Source organism: Schistocerca nitens, chromosome 3 (genome assembly GCF_023898315.1).
Source record: "Schistocerca nitens isolate TAMUIC-IGC-003100 chromosome 3, iqSchNite1.1, whole genome shotgun sequence".
Taxonomy (NCBI): Eukaryota; Metazoa; Arthropoda; class Insecta; order Orthoptera; family Acrididae; genus Schistocerca; species Schistocerca nitens.
The window spans coordinates 974,613,073-974,630,164 of NC_064616.1; the positions used below are offsets into that span (position 1 = coordinate 974,613,073).

Below are 17,092 nucleotides of genomic sequence, written 5' to 3' on the forward strand. Positions count from 1 at the left end.
TAAGCCCTACTGTGAGCTCACACCTTAAATTTTTCTCTTAAGTGCTGTATGTTAGTAGTGATCCACGCTCAGGAGTTAAGCAGTAACCGTTTGTGTTGCTTGGAACGTCTGTCGAAGCTACTCAGAACTTCGTTCTCCACACTGTAATCCGCTCAGTCCAAAACACAGATCTTCATACTATAATCTCTGATGTAGCTTAATCCATAATTTCACCACTTTAGGTCTTAATTTTTTTAACTTGGTTTGTATAGTAAGAAATACTGATGAGAATGAATTTATTCTCAATAAAAAAACTCTTTTCCTCTCTAATAGACTTTTTTTGTACTATGTTTCAAAACTTGATGCTTCCAAAGGCAAGGGATATAGTGGATTCTAAGACTTAAAGGTAGTCCTACTTGCTGTCCAGTCGCCAATATCAGTGGAAGTCTCCAGCAGTTAGAAGGAAATCTGCAGAAGAAATCTTTGAGAGTCCCAGACAAATCACTCTTGGAATAGTCAGTCCTGAAAGAAAAATTATGCGAGACAACCTCTGTGACAACTAATGTCTGTTTCTCGGGTACGCAATGCCATGTCATTCATACAACTAATAGGTAACTCCATCATCACATTGATTCTGAGCAAAACTGGAAGGCCCATTCTTCAAAACAGCAGTAAAAACACTGTCTGTATAGTTCACAAAAAATTACTCCAACAGTAAAAGAAATGAAAATATGTTAGGTGAGAGACAATTTTGATCCTTTTCAGCATTAACGAGTCTGTCGTTTTAACACTTCCAGTAAATGAAAGAAAGTTGTTCTGACACTAGTCACCTGTAAAGGGAGAGGGTGGAGTAATATCATCTACTATAACAGTACTGTCGCTGTAGGAACATAAAAAAAATGGTTCGAATGGCTCTGAGCACTATGGGACTTAACTCCTGAGGTTACCGGCCCCTTAGAACTTAGAACTACTTAAACCTAACTAACCTAAGGACATCACACACATCCATGCCCGAGGCAGGATTCGAACCTGCGGCCGTAGCAGTCGCGCGGTTCCAGACTGTAGCGCCTAGAACCGCTCGGCCACTCCGGCCGGCGTATACTGTGAAACAACTGGACCAACGCCTCTCTTTCTTACATCATTTCATTCTGACAAGCAATTTTGTAAAATCTCATCAGTACTGTCCGATACTGGCTAATTCGATAGCTGTTTCTGATTACTCGTCAAACTTATTAGCCGCATAACCTGTATAGCACAGTCCGGTAAGCGCCAGTTAACTTATCTCGACTTGTACTCCCATTAGGCGTTATTCCGCACTCGTACGTCGCGTATCCTGCGACTAAGTGGTAGTTACTGCGAGTTCTTACAACCGGACCTTAAGCGAGGCCACAGAAGCTTTGAGGACGAAGGACGATGGGAAAGGAACGTTCAGACTAGGGGAAAACTGATCAGGATTAGACACTTTGGTATCCTTTCTGAAAATTACAAAACCGAGAAAGGGCTCACACACTCGACCAGAGAGCCCATATAAAAACAGCTGGATAGAAATTGAACTGAAAATGAAAGATTAGTGGTAGGAATGTGCTGTTCAAAACTCCCCGCCGAAGGACCCACTGGCTGTGACAGCGCAGTTGTGAAACGCACAGCTACCGGTTTCGCGCCGGAGGCTGTGGGGTGGTCACTCAGCCACGCCCAGCATTGCTTAACGTCGTTCTCTGCGCCATGCTAACAGCCGATGCAGTGCGGCCCCCGGAAGCTGCGGGAGAAAGTCAGCCGCCATCGAAACCGGTAAAATCCTTCACGCCGGAGAAATTAAACTTCTCTTCACAGGTGTTTCGTGGGGCACATTACAATGCAGATGTCCCAGGAATGAGAGCATGGTCCTTTAAGATTTCGTAATGATGTTTCGGCTGATGGCACATGCATAGAGAGTGCAGTAACTAAGTACTACATATACTACCTACTGCCGGTAGCGCTCGCAGAGTCGTCGTGACGTGGGCTCGGCAAATGGCTAGAAACTGAAGAAGTTGCTCATCTCTCTAGCATGCGTCCCAGAGGAGATAAAGGAGTTGAGATGCGTTCTGCGACCCGGCAAGACACTTGTGTTCGTGGATCTTTCATTGAACCCTCTCCTAGCTTTTTGAAAAAGATGAGGTGCTGTATCGTCTCGTGGCATGACAGGGCTTTAATGGGTGCTACGGCCGCACGGATAGACTTGTCAACAGGTCCCTGTACAGGGTGACCCAATATTGTCAAAATTATTCAAACCGTAGAGGATCGGAAATTGAATATCGTGAGTTACGGAACGAAATGAATATATCACGTGGTACGAGGAGTTGAATGAACAACATGCGTGTGGCACGTGTTTATAAACTGTTCATGTTTCTCAAAATGTAACGTACAATCATCTACGATGTGTGCACGTAGGAGTCTACCAATGTTCAATATTAACAACTGTGTGTCGAAAATGGAGCATTATTCGATTGCAGGACTTGCATTTAATGTACAGGGCAGCAGAATGTGCAACCCAAGAAAGCCGGACGAATGTTCAAAAATAAAAGTCGTAGCAGGTGTCATGCCAATTAGAAGAAACTTATATCCTGTGGATTTTAAATTAAGAGAAGCCTACACAGAGATCGCCACGGTTTTCAACAAAGAAGTCGGCACATTACAATTTGAGGAGATACGCGAGAGAACTTTTTAAAAATAACGAGTACGCAGACCAAAAGAGCGAGTGTTCTCTACAACTAGTGATATGTCATTGCGCCTCTAGCGATTACAGGCGGAAACATAGAGTCCGCAGGGTCACTAGAATGACCTCCGCTGACTTCTCGGTATGTGGAACTGTATTTTCTTATAACTGCAGAAACGAAACGTTCACAATTTGCGGTAACGCAGCGCTGCAGCCACTGCAACTGATCAAGGGAGAAGCGTGAGAACTTTAGTGGAGTGTGTTATACGTATGTGGGCTGTTCCTCGTATGGTGAGCTTTTAGGCGCCTTAACGCAGACTGTAGGTGTTCGTGCGAGGGCCACGTGAAACTGGGCCGCAGCGCGGCTGTCAAACGGGTTCTGCTGACCGTGGACAGCCGGACAGCCGACACACCACTGCGAAAGCTGCGCCGGCGCGTCACGCCGAGGTTACAGTTTCTGTTTTACGAATAAAAATCTGTCTACCATTACTCCTCCCCAATATTTTTCTAAAGCCGTAACCACTGAAATCAATAAATAAAATAAATTATAACGACTGAGTCACTTGACTCTATAATGTCTCATTTTGAGCGAGGACATTTTGAGAGATGAGATACAGTAGAAGGATGGAGTGAAAGTTAGGGTTTAACTTCCCGTCGACAACGAGGTGATAGGAGACGGAGTAAAAGCTAGTATCGAGATAGGATGGGGAAGGAAATAGAAGAAAATATCCCAGCCTTAGCCTTCAGTGACTCAGTGACACCACGAAAAGTGTGACTTTGGATGACGAGACGGGTATTTTACATCAGGCGTCCAGAATGTGAATCCAGTGTCTTCATCACTGAGGCACGACGCTTACTGCAAGTGGTACCACTCTTTCTCTTTTCCCCAATCTCGCTCAATCTCCTCAAACTTGGATTCCAAGTGTAACAGAGTATGATATGTATGTTTCCGTACAGTTCTCATATAGTATAGTATAAAAGACTACTATTGCGATTGATAAAGTGTAGCTGAAAATATATCACAACTTTCCAACGTTTTTGACAAAACTCAATCGCCTATTGAAGATTACATGCTGTTAACAATAAGCTACATTTTCATATGTGTTCCACCCGATACCGGACTGCAGTAGCTAAGTACAATCTAGATAAATTAAAAAAAATTAATTTCAGAATAAACATCGTATTCACTGACGACAGGACAGCAAGGGGGAAACATGTAGGTAGAAAAGGAACTGGGTTTTCCATACCGTGGACCGGATCTCCTTTAGTTGTTGTAAAGGTCTTCAGTCCAAAAACTATTTTGCGTAATTCTCTAGGCTCGTCTATCTTGTACAAGTTTCTTCATCTTTGCATGGCTACAACAATCTACAGCGATTTAAACCTAGTTACTGATTTCGATCCTCGGTCTCCCTTTAGAATTTTTACCCCAAACACTTTCCACAAATATGACATTAACAATTCCTTGATGTCTCAGGATGTGTCCTGTCAACTGATTCCTTCTGTTAGTCAATTTGTGTCACAAATTTCTTTTTTCCCAAATTAGATTCAGTACTCATTTGTGATTCTATCTACCGATCTAATCTTCAGCATTCATCTGAAGCAACACATTTCAAAATCTTCTATTATCTTCTTGTCTGAAATTCTTACCGTCGACGTCTTTCTTCCATATACAGCAACATTCCAGAAAAGTATTTTCAGAAAAGTCTTCCTAGCACTTAAATTGGTGCTTTATGTTAAAAATTCCTCTTTTTCAGAATTGCTTTTCCGGCTGTTGCCAGTCTATATTTTATATCCTTTCTACTTCAGCCATCATCAGTTATTTTGCTGCTGAAGTAGCAAAACTGCTGCACTTGTTTCCTAATCTAATTCCCTCTGCATCGTTAGATTTAATGCTATTGCATTCCATTACACTTGTTTTACTTTTTGAAACTACCTATTTCCTTATGCTTTTTATCGTTGTTATTAATATTGTTAAAACTGTGTTCTTAATTATGTACTCATATATGTCATTCACTGTTTGTGACATACACGTCTTTTACCCTAGATTTAGGTTCTATTTTTGTTGTAATTCTCTGGTATTATATATATATATATATATATATATATATATATATATATATATATATATATATATATATATATATACTCCTGGAAATTGAAATAAGAACACCGTGAATTCATTGTCCCAGGAAGGGGAAACTTTATTGACACATTCCTGGGGTCAGATACATCACATGATCACACTGACAGAACCACAGGCACATAGACACAGGCAACAGAGCATGCACAATGTCGGCACTAGTACAGTGTATATCCACCTTTCGCAGCAATGCAGGCTGCTATTCTCCCATGGAGACGATCGTAGAGATTCTGGATGTAGTCCTGTGGAACGGCTTGCCATGCCATTTCCACCTGGCGCCTCAGTTGGACCAGCGTTCGTGCTGGACGTGCAGACCGCGTGAGACGACGCTTCATCCAGTCCCAAACATGCTCAATGGGGGACAGATCCGGAGATCTTGCTGGCCAGGGTAGTTGACTTACACCTTCTAGAGCACGTTGGGTGGCACGGCATACATGCGGACGTGCATTGTCCAGTTGGAACAGCAAGTTCCCTTGCCGGTCTAGGCATGGTAGAACGATGGGTTCGATGACGGTTTGGATGTACCGTGCACTATTCAGTGTCCCCTCGACGATCACCAGTGGTGTACGGCCAGTGTAGGAGATCGCTCCCCACACCATGATGCCGGGTGTTGGCCCTGTGTGCCTCGGTCGTATGCAGTCCTGATTGTGGCGCTCACCTGCACGGCGCCAAACACGCATACGACCATCATTGGCACCAAGGCAGAAGCGACTCTCATCGCTGAAGACGACACGTCTCCATTCGTCCCTCCATTCACGCCTGTCGCGACACCACTGGAGGCGGGCAGCACGATGTTGGGACGTGAGCGGAAGACGGCCTAACGGTGTGCGGGACCGTAGCCCAGCTTCATGGAGACGGTTGCGAATGGTCCTCGCCGATACCCCAGGAGCAACAGTGTCCCTAATTTGCTGGGAAGTGGCGGTGCGGTCCCCTACGGCACTGCGTAGGATCCTACGGTCTTGGCGTGCATCCGTGCGTCGCTGCGGTCCGGTCCCAGGTCGACGGGCACGTGCACCTTCCGCCGACCACTGGCGACAACATCGATGTACTGTGGAGACCTCACGCCCCACGTGTTGAGCAATTCGGCGGTACGTCCACCCGGCCTCCCGCATGCCCACTATACGCCCTCGCTCAAAGTCCGTCAACTGCACATACGGTTCACGTCCACGCTGTCGCGGCATGCTACCAGTGTTAAAGACTGCGATGGAGCTCCGTATGCCACGGCAAACTGGCTGACACTGACGGCGGCGGTGCACAAATGCTGCGCAGCTAGCGCCATTCGACGGCCAACACCGCGGTTCCTGGTGTGTCCGCTGTGCCATGCGTGTGATCATTGCTTGTACAGCCCTCTCGCAGTGTCCGGAGCAAGTATGGTGGGTCTGACACACCGGTGTCAATGTGTTCTTTCTTCCATTTCCAGGAGTGTAGTAACGATGTATTTAATGGTTTTTGCTATATGACGTCTATATGCATGTTCCTTTTTTATGTAATACTACACTACTACAGTGTCACTTAGTTTTCATCTGTATTCTCCGTCAGCACCGTTCTTTATCTTAGATTATCTTCCCACGTGCCATCAGCCACGTGTCTGCAAGCTGATATGGAAATTTGGCTCTGGCCGTGAGTGGTGCTCGGATACGCGACTGGTGTCAGCTCGGTAGCTCAACGTGTTCGGTCGGAGGGCTAGCTGCCCTCTGAAATATAATATAAAGAGTGAAGGGGTCAGCGACGAGCTTGAACGTGTGTCCTGGAACGTGTGCACCGAACAAATGCAATCAACAAAAGTTATATAAAAATGGTAAAACGATTACTTGCGGTGAGCAGGAGATGCGGGTTCGAATACCAGTCCGGCAATAATGTTCACTGTCGTCCTTCCATTATAGAGATGATGATTGTGCATTTTCGCAAATGCGAATAAATTTCATGTATTTGATAATGGCTTTTATGTATGTCCGAACGAACATTGCGTCGTACTTCTGAACAACGCAGGCACTGCAGTATCATATTTATAACTACAGTCTAGTTTCTTTCAAGTTGTTAATAACCTTTCGCTCCCTGTACTTCATCCCTGCTATCTTTAACGTTTTGAAGAGTGTAGTCCTGCCAACATTGTCTAAACCTTTCTCGAAATCTATAAATGCTTCAAGCGTGCGTTTGCCTTTGTCCAACCTATCCTCTATGGTAAGCTGTAAGACCGCTAGCAGGTCTTCTAGTCTTCTGTAAACAATTTGTGTCAATATTTTGCAATGGTGACTTTTTAAGCTGGTGGTCTGCTAGTATTCACATCTGTCAGCACCTGCCTTCTTTGGTAATTCTTTCTGAAGTCTGAATGTGTCTCCTCTATCTCATGCATCTTGAACAGGAGGTGGAATAGTTTTGTTATGGCTGGCTCTTCCAAGGATCTCGATAATTCTGAGAGGATGTCGACTACACGAAGTGTCTTGTTCCTGCTTATGTCTTCCTGTGTTCTTGACCTTTCCTTCGTAGGGGACCACAGTCATATGGATTTTTTTGTAATAAAATTCCGCCATTTGACTCTTAATTGTTCATTTACTTTACACAATCATAATTTCGGCTTTCTAGCCATTCTCAAGAGTATGCTGAAATGTTAAAATATGTCTGACATGTCTGTGACACGCCATTGTGGGAAAAACATATTTCTGGTCTTACAGGCCAGTTGTCGTATTATAGGATACGAGTAAATGTCGAAGATACATAATATGGTTGACATTGTACACAGTGAAAACTATTAACACACATTATGTCATATTTAACAGCGGTGGCTTTCCCTTCTTTGCTTAGTACTGGCTGGCCATCTGAGCTCTTGGTATTCATTCGGGTGCTTCTCTTTTCACCAGCGGTCTCTTCAATTTTCCTATGGGCGACATCTTTCCCCTAGTCATGAACGTTTCTACATTACTGTATTTGTCCTCTAGCCATTTTGCATTTTGTGTCAGTCTCTTTTTTCAAACGTCTGTATTCCCTTTCGGCTGCTTCATTTGCTGTATTTTTATGTTCTACATTCGTCAAATAAATTCAATATCTTCTGTGCTATCCAAGGACTTATACTAGGCCTAGTATTTTTACCTATTTGGTCCTTAGCTGCCTCCACTATATTACCTCTCAAAGCTACCCACTCGTCGTGGGCCGGCCGAAGTGGCCGTGCGGTTAAAGGCGCTGCAGTCTGGAACCGCAAGACCGCTACGGTCGCAGGTTCGAATCCTGCCTCGGGCATGGATGTTTGTCATGTCGTTAGGTTAGTTAGGTTTAACTAGTTCTAAGTTCCAGGGGACTAATGACCTCAGCAGTTGAGTCCCATAGTGCTCAGAGCCATTTGAACCAACCTTTCCGTGTTTCAGTCAAACTTCGGTTAATGCTCCCTCTGAAATTATCAATAATCTTCGATTCTTTCAGTTTATCCAGGTTCCATCTCTTAAAATTCCTACCTTTTCGCAATTTCTTCAGTTTCAGTCTGCAGTTCCACTCAATAAATTATGGTCGGAGTCTATATCTGCCTCTCACAGTTAAAATCTAGTTTCTAAATCTCTGTCTTACCATTATATAATCAATCTGAAACCTTCTAGAGCGCGCAAGCTCTCTTCCACGTATACAGCCTAGTCTCGTGATTCTTAAACCAAGTGTTTACGATGATTAAATTATGCTCTGTTCTAAATTCTAACAGGCGGCTTCCTCTTTCATTCATTTCCCCGAGTCCATGTTCTCCTACATTTTTTCCTTGTCTTCCTTGCACTACTCTCGAATTCCAGTCTTCCAACAAAATTAAATTTTCCTCCCCCTTAAATGTCTAAATAATTTCCTGTATCTTATCATATACTCTTTCAGTGTCTTCATCGTCTGCGGAATTAGTTGGCGTATAAACGTGAAATACTATTGTGAGTGTAGGCTTCGTGTCTATCTTGGCAACGCTAATGCGTTTACTACGTTGTTCATAGTAGATTACCTCCATTGCTATTTTATTATTCAGTACTAGGCCTGCTCCTGCATTAGCCCTACTTGATTTTGCGTTGGTAACCCTGTACTGAGCTGACCAGACGTTTTCTTCTTACTACCATCACACATCACTAATTCTCACTCGATCTAACTTCAGCCTATCCATTTTCCTTTCTATATTTTTTAACCTACTTTACCCCTTAAGGGACCTAACATCCCATGCTCCGACTCACGGTTGTAGTTTCTCCTAGCTTTCAGCCGTTCACACTACTACCACAGGGAGGCTATATTGACTAAATGTTACAATGCCAGATCAGCCAGTCTTCCAGACTGTTGCCTCTGCAGGCGCAGAAAAGACTGCTGCACTGCACTGTGTCGTCGAGGCTAGCAAGTCACTCCACCTCAGCAAGGTCCATGGCTTATGGGGGGTAATCTCCTTTAACTTCAGACAAATGGCGCATTCACTGTCGATTCCAATGCAGAGGCGAAACATATGTAGCTAACAGCAGAAGTTGGTTTTTTATAATGTGGACGACATTTCCAAACATATGAACGGTCAATGAGCGTAAAAGCTGAATAATCAGCAGTTACAACTATTCGAGATGATTAAACATAATCGGCTCTTCTATGAAACTCTTCAACGTAGTGTCTTCCATCCCAAACTCTGCTTCTCGAACTTACTTGTATAGTTAACCAGAAAATATAATATTTTCAGATACAGTGATTCAACTGCAAGCAGCGTCCTGATGTGCAAACCTGTAGCGCTAGGGTCAACGACCAACAGACCAGCATTTATCACGCCCAAATATGAATGCGTGTACGATTTTCACGTGGACCGTGTGTACAATTTTTGTTGCGTGTGTGCGTGTGGGGAGTAGGGAGGGGGGGGGGGGGGGGGGCGTGCGTTCGGGTGCGTGACGCACAAGTAAAAAGAGTGATAACAGAGGACACATTTCCGGTAATATTATAAACACGAGTAGTATGGTTCAAATGGCTCTGAGCACTATGGGACTTAACTTCTGAGGTCATCAGTCCCCTAGAACTTAGAAATACTTAAACCTAACTAACCTAAGGACATCACACACATCCATGGCCGAGGCAGGGTTCGAACCTGCGACCGTAGCGGTTGCGCGGTTCCAGACTGTAGCGCCTAGAACCGCTCGGCCACTCCGGCCGGCATGCTACCACTGTTGCTACCTAACACAGTGCCTAATTTCCTGATGTTGTAGCACATTGTATGTAGGAATACGACTACCAGTACTCATTACTCAGCACACCTTTTATACAGTGTTGATTACAATGCGGATAACTGACATATTCTAATCGTATGAATGTATATTAACACTACACAAAAACAGACGCAGACACAGTTAAATACTGCTAGGCTGAAAATCTAGCTACATGCGGATATGTAATCCTTCATGTTTCCTCCGTGATGCACATTGAAACTGGAACTGCCAATCATTCGCTGTTTGAAAAATAAAAAATATTCATCTTCTCCATAACTCACATTTCTGTTGGGAGCTTTGTCTACATAGGTGATAAAGACTGTACTTTGCTTGGGGCTGACTGTTTTGGTATCATTCCAAAGTGTTGAAGCCAATTCGATCTCAGGCAGTACTCGCTGCTGAATTCCAAAAGACAAGCTGCTGACACGATTAGTGGTGTTTTACGAAGGCGTCAAAAGACATTCCTCCTTCATCCCTCTCTCTATTCTGCGTGTATCCTGTCAATTAACCTTGAGAACAGGTATCTGTCGTGTTGATATGTGAAACAATTTGTAATTTAGAGCTTTATTAGCCTTTACCATGTGGCTTCGCGTTAGACCCACAAACTGAACACAGCTCCTCCTCCCCCTATCTGTGACCACCACTTCCTCCTCTGTCTGACACCTCATGCTCCCACCTCTGCCTCTTCATCTCCTCCTCCCCCTATCTTCGTTCATTTGCCCCACCACCTCTCTCAGACCATATTTTCTTCACCATCCCTGCGACAGTTTCCTCCTTCCCCTCAATCTCCTTCTCTGTCCATCTCAACCTGTCTCCAGCCATGCTCATCGGCTCCTGTAGCCCCTACAATATACAGCAGGCTGATACTACTCCAGCACAGCATGGCTGTGATGCACAGCAGCCTACATGTTGGGGCCGGAAAAGCCATTTTTTGCCTCTGACATCTAGGCTGCCAGCAAAGCAGATTGATTTGGGAGGAAACTAGAAGGTTATAAACATCAAAATGCTGATACTCATGAGGCCTGCTGTCTCTGTGCCAACTTTTTTTGAAATCGATACAAGGGTTTGAGAGGAGATCCTTGAGATACACACATGCACTCTGCTTTATAAATACATAATACCGTGATGAGATTTTCACTCTGCAGCGGAGTGTGCGCTGATATGAAACTTCCTAGCAGATTAAAACTGTGTGCCCGACCGAGACTCGAACTCGGGATCTTTGCCTTTCGCAGGCAAGTGCTCTACCAACTGAGCTACCGAACCACGACTCACGCGCGGTCTCACAGCTTTACTTCCACCAGTATCTTGTCTCCTACCTTCCAAACTTTACAGAAGCTCTCCTGCGAACCTTGCAGAACTAGCACTCCTGAAAGAAAGGATACTGCGGAGACATGGCTTAGCCACAGCCTGGGGGATGTTTCCAGAGTGAGATTTTCACTCTGCAGCGGAGTGAAAATCTCATTCTGGAAACATCCCCCAGGCTATGGCTAAGCCATGTCTCCGCAATATCCTTTCTTTCAGGAGTGCTAGTTCTGCAAGGTTCGCAGGAGAGCTTCTGTAAAGTTTGGAAGGTAGGAGACGAGATACTGGCGGAAGTAAAGCTGTGAGACCGGGCCTGAGTCGTGCTTCGGTAGCTCAGTTGGTAGAGCACTTGCCCGCGAAAGGCAAAGATCCCGAGTTCGAGTCTCGGTCGGGCACACAGTTTTAATCTGCCAGGAAGTTACATAATACCGTGTTGTACTAAGGAAGATTGGCAGTTTTTTTTCTGGGAAACACATTCTGAACGAAATAATGCTGGAATTCTTAACTGTGACACGAAACGCTGTGTGAGAATAATGATAGAGAAAATCATAATCCTCTGGAAATAGAGATGATCTTTGGGTACTGCTAAGCAAACGTCAAACAAGGGTTTTAATGAAAGAATTAGAAATCCAGCTACAGAAAGGAAAAGATTCAATGGAATTACTCATAAAGAGGAATTTTCAGATTACATAAAATACTGAACACACACTTTTAAAACATTAAAGTTGTACTTAAATATTCCACAGGGTTCTCGTGTTGGACAGTTGAGGTTGTTTAACATTTACAAATAAGGTAGTAGCATATCTATAACGTAACGGCATTTGCACATTGATGAGCCGAAACGTAATGATCATTGCCTGTCGCAAGACTATATGACGCCTCGTGGCGTTTTGGGCACGTTACGTGGTAAAGAAAATATTCACCTGCAGCGGGGAAAATGGGGAATCAGTCTACCGACGACACGGGGAAATCCATGCAGATACATGATTTTGACAAACGGCAGATTGTAAAGGCCCGGAGCTAGGGAACGAGCATCTAGCAAAGGGCCAGACCCTTGGCAGCCAGCACTCCGCCGTCGTCTCCACAAGACAGCTCGTTGCCGTAGCCTGGTCTGAGACTGCCTGACGCATCATCGCAGCCTACACCTCCCTGCCGTCCCAACGCCACGACACCGCCCTCTACTTTTCGCTGGCGCCTGCCCACGTGACCACCGCCACCGACTGCGTCCCAGCGTGGAAGCGGCACCGAGCTCAGCGCGCCGCCTCCCGGGCAGCACGCTTATGCCGCAGGCTGTTTGCTTCGCCTTCCTCGCAGAGATAAAATATTACGAGACAGCCTCAAGCCGCGCCAGAGACGAGGGCGCACCCAAATAACCTAGTCAAAGAGAGTAATAAAGAGCTGTTTGTTTCGCCGCAGCCATCCACAACGTCCACCGATCCCTCGCCATCAAATGAAGAAAGGATACTCCAGGTGGGAGCTGAGCGTATCCTGACACCCACAAAGGCGGCGCCCGTCAACCAGCAGCGGTCACTGCGCTTACCGACCCCCTACAATTAATAGAGAATGGCAAATTTTTCAATTTGAGATGGGGAACACTGTTGCGGAAACGACTGTGTCCAGTGTTACAAATTCAGACATGATTAACTTGTCACGGTCGGGCATCATAACCGTGTACAATTTTTTAAGGGACGTCGTGTGTGTTGAAGCAAGATCTTTTGCACCGACACTTGAAAATGGTCTAAATGCCGAAATTGCAATGGTGAAATAAATAGTTTCTACAGTCAATGGCGAACACGATGTCCTTAAAAGAGGTCAGACATGCTATGGAACACCTCAGCCAATGGAATTCGTGAACTTATGATTGATTGCTCGTACGATGTAATACGCCAATTTCTTATGTACGTATCGAAAAAAAAATGAGTCAGTCCCAGGGGACATGAGGCTTATATCGTGTAAATCGCCTCTAGCAATTCGGCGAGGAAGAGAGTTCACAAGCTTTTTCAAGTATGACATATCAAGTTGGAGCCACTCTCTGATGACTAGATTCCGTAGAACAAACAAATTACGAGAATGTTGGCTGCTACGCTTCATCCGCTGTTCCAAATAATCGCAGACATTTTCTGTGGGATTGAGATTGGATTATTTAGCTGACGTCGAGCTGCGGTGCGGCGCCTATGTGTTCGTCACACCAGCAACAAACGCGTGGTGTCACCTGTAATGCTGAAATAAACGTCGTGGTTAATATTCACTGTAACGCGAATGAGTAGGTACACGAAAAACACGACAGAAAATGACAGAACCACATCCGGTTTGAGCTACACCCTCCGCACGCTGCATGTTAGTCGCCTCACTAGGTCATCAGTGCACTCGACGCGTCTCATATTTTCAAAAGAGGAAAAATCGCGACTCGCCGAGCCACACTACACGCCTCCAGTCTGCTATTGTTTTGTTTGGCAAACGAAAGACGTGCAGCATGTGCCCATCTGAGCAATGTTCTTCTGCGAGATACCTGACTCCAAAAGTCCACTGCATGCCCTTCTTTTCACTACATCCACTCGGGAACCGGTTGAAGGGACATTCATTCGATGACAGCTGTGTCAATTCATGTCGGGTTTGAAATCGATTCTTATTGACAAGGTGTGATGCTCTCTCCGGTCTCTATCGGTTATGTATGATGTTATTGCGACCACCATTCCTAATCCGCTTTACGTGTCTGCGAACGGTACATCATGCCTTGTGACACGGTGGACGGTTCAAACAGGATAGCTCCATTCCGCCATTCTGTCTGCCAGGTTATTGCGCTACTGGCAGATACGCAACACTTCACTGCCATGACTTATGCCAGTGGTGGATGGCCATACGAGCGCACGGTACCAATCCTGTACCATCTACAGCGTTCCAAAGCCACCAGGTGACTAGTTTTCTGTCCATTGAACTTTTTGCGTAGTGGACCATCAGTGAAATAGATTTTCTAAAGAATTGAGGTACTTTATAGAGTGTAGTTTAATTTTCACAAAGGTGTGTATGTCAAAATGTTAGCGAACATTAATTCATATAATATGTGTCTTACACTTTCTCTGTGTTCCAGATGAAACAATTATTTCAAGGATGGTTTATCCTGCTAAAAGAAATACTGTTGCTGCGACTCTCCCTGTTGCGTGGACTACTTATCGCAAACATCGTTTCGACCTTTTGATCAGTTCTTTGGATATCAAGGGTGTCCATGTTTTTCATAGCAAGACTAGCTCCACTGCCAGACGTGACTGGGACAGAGTTGTAAGTAGAACTTGTTTTAGTAGAGAGATGAGAGAGCGGTGCGTTTTGGCAACAGTGCCGGTCGTTGTGGGATTCATTCAAGGCTGGTTTGCGTTCTGCTCCGCCCGGTGCGAGTTTGAAAGGTCACGACTGCTCCTCCCTGTGGGCAGCTGACTCATTTATAACCCACGCGCACAAACTCCGCCGGGAACGGGACCTTCCCTTCGCCAAATGTAACTGCTATTCAGAGAAGACATTTAAACTCCCGAAAGATTTATATCAATAATTTTTATTATTTTCAACTAGTTTCGATATCGAATCATCATTAGGTCGTCGTGCAACAGATGAAGTAGAAGTACATGGTTAGACTCAAGGACATGGTTGTACAACACGGCGAGCAGCAATCTGCGGCTATTTGCTGATAATGGTGTCATATATGACAAGCTGTTGTCGTTGAGAGGATACAAGATGAGTTACAGAAAATTTCTAGTTCGTCTGACGAGTGGCAGCTAGTTCTAAATGTAGAAAAATGTAAGTTAATGCGGATGAGTCGGAAAAACAATCCCGTTATGTTCGAATCCAGCATTAGTAGTGTGCTGCCTGACACAATCAAGTCGATTAAATATAACATCGCCGGCCGAAGTGGCCGTGCGGTTAAAGGCGCTGCAGTCTGGAACCGCAAGACCGCTACGGTCGCAGGTTCGAATCCTGCCTCGGGCATGGATGTTTGTGATGTCCTTAGGTTAGTTAGGTTTAACTAGTTCTAAGTTCTAGGGGACTAATGACCTCAGCAGTTGAGTCCCATAGTGCTCAGAGCCATTTGAACCATTTTTTGAAATATAACATCTAGGCGTAATGTTGCAAAGTGAAAGGACGGTGATAGGGAAGGTGACTGTTAGACTTCGGTTTATTTAGAGAATTTTAGGAAAATGTTCATCTGTGAAGGAGACCGTGTATAGTATAGTCGTGCGGCCCATTCTTGAGTTCTCCTCGAGTGTTTGGGATCCATAACCGTCTCAAGACCGAGAGTCTTGAGTGTTGTTCGACAATGTGAGACCCTTAACCATCTCACTTAATGTTAGACATGAAAAATACAGAGAGAAGAAATGTACAATTCGTCACTTTTTCTTTAGCCTGCGCAACAGTGCATCAGAAAAACTGAATGAGCTCCAACGCAAGACGCTACAGTAAACAAATTTTATGCACCACAGAAACACATTCTCTTAACATTCCAAAACGGAATTAAAGCTGTGAGGACGGGTCGTGAGTCGTGCTTGGGTAGCTCAGTTGGTACAGCACTTGCCCGCGAAAGGCAAAGGTCCCGAGTTCGAGTCTCAGTCCGGCACACAGTTTTAATCTGCCAGGAAGTTTCATATCAGCGCACACTCCGCTGCAGAGTGAAAATCTCATTCTGAACAGATTCCTACTTCGCGTAATTAGCAATGAACAAAAACATACCTCGCGAGACATTCACTTCTAACCGCATACTACGTCTTCACTGCAGAAGCCACGGAAATCTCACAAGTGCACAAGTTGGCACTACGAAATACACTCCCGGAAATTGAAATAAGAACACCGTGAATTCATTGTCCCAGGAAGGGGAAACTTTATTGACACATTCCTGGGGTCAGATACATCACATGATCACACTGACAGAACCACAGGCACATAGACACAGGCAACAGAGCATGCACAATGTCGGCACTAGTACAGTGTATATCCACCTTTCGCAGCAATGCAGGCTGCTATTCTCCCATGGAGACGATCGTAGAGATGCTGGATGTAGTCCTGTGGAACGGCTTGCCATGCCATTTCCACCTGGCGCCTCAGTTGGACCAGCGTTCGTGCTGGACGTGCAGACCGCGTGACACGACGCTTCATCCAGTCCCAAACATGCTCAATGGGGGACAGATCCGGAGATCTTGCTGGCCAGGGTAGTTGACTTACACCTTCTAGAGCACGTTGGGTGGCACGGGATACATGCGGATGTGCATTGTCCTGTTGGAACAGCAAGTTCCCTTGCCGGTCTAGGAATGGTAGAACGATGGGTTCGATGACGGTTTGGATGTACCGTGCACTATTCAGTGTCCCCTCGACGATCACCAGTGGTGTACGGTCAGTGTAGGAGATCGCTCCCCACACCATGATGCCGGGTGTTGGCCCTGTGTGCCTCGGTCGTATGCAGTCCTGATTGTGGCGCTCACCTGACGGCGCCAAACACGCATACGACCATCATTGGCACCAAGGCAGAAGCGACTCTCATCGCTGAAGACGACACGTCTCCATTCGTCCCTCCATTCACGCCTGTCGCGACACCACTGGAGGCGGGCTGCACGATGTTGGGGCGTGAGCGGAAGACGGCCTAACGGTGTGCGGGACCGTAGCCCAGCTTCATGGAGACGGTTGCGAATGGTCCTCGCCGATACCCCAGGAGCAACAGTGTCCCTAATTTGCTGGGAAGTGGCGGTGCGGTCCCCTACGGCACTGTGTAGGATCCTACGGTCTTGGCGTGCATCCGTGCGTCGCTGCGGTCCGGTCCCAGGT

At 45.5% G+C, this 17,092-nt stretch overlaps 1 protein-coding gene across 1 annotated transcript in view; it reads left to right on the forward strand.

Moving 5' to 3' along the window:
- Positions 1-17,092, forward strand: part of LOC126249509 (uncharacterized) — a 465,406-nt gene that overhangs the window by 211,735 nt on the left and 236,579 nt on the right. The gene's annotated exons all lie outside the window — the stretch shown is intronic.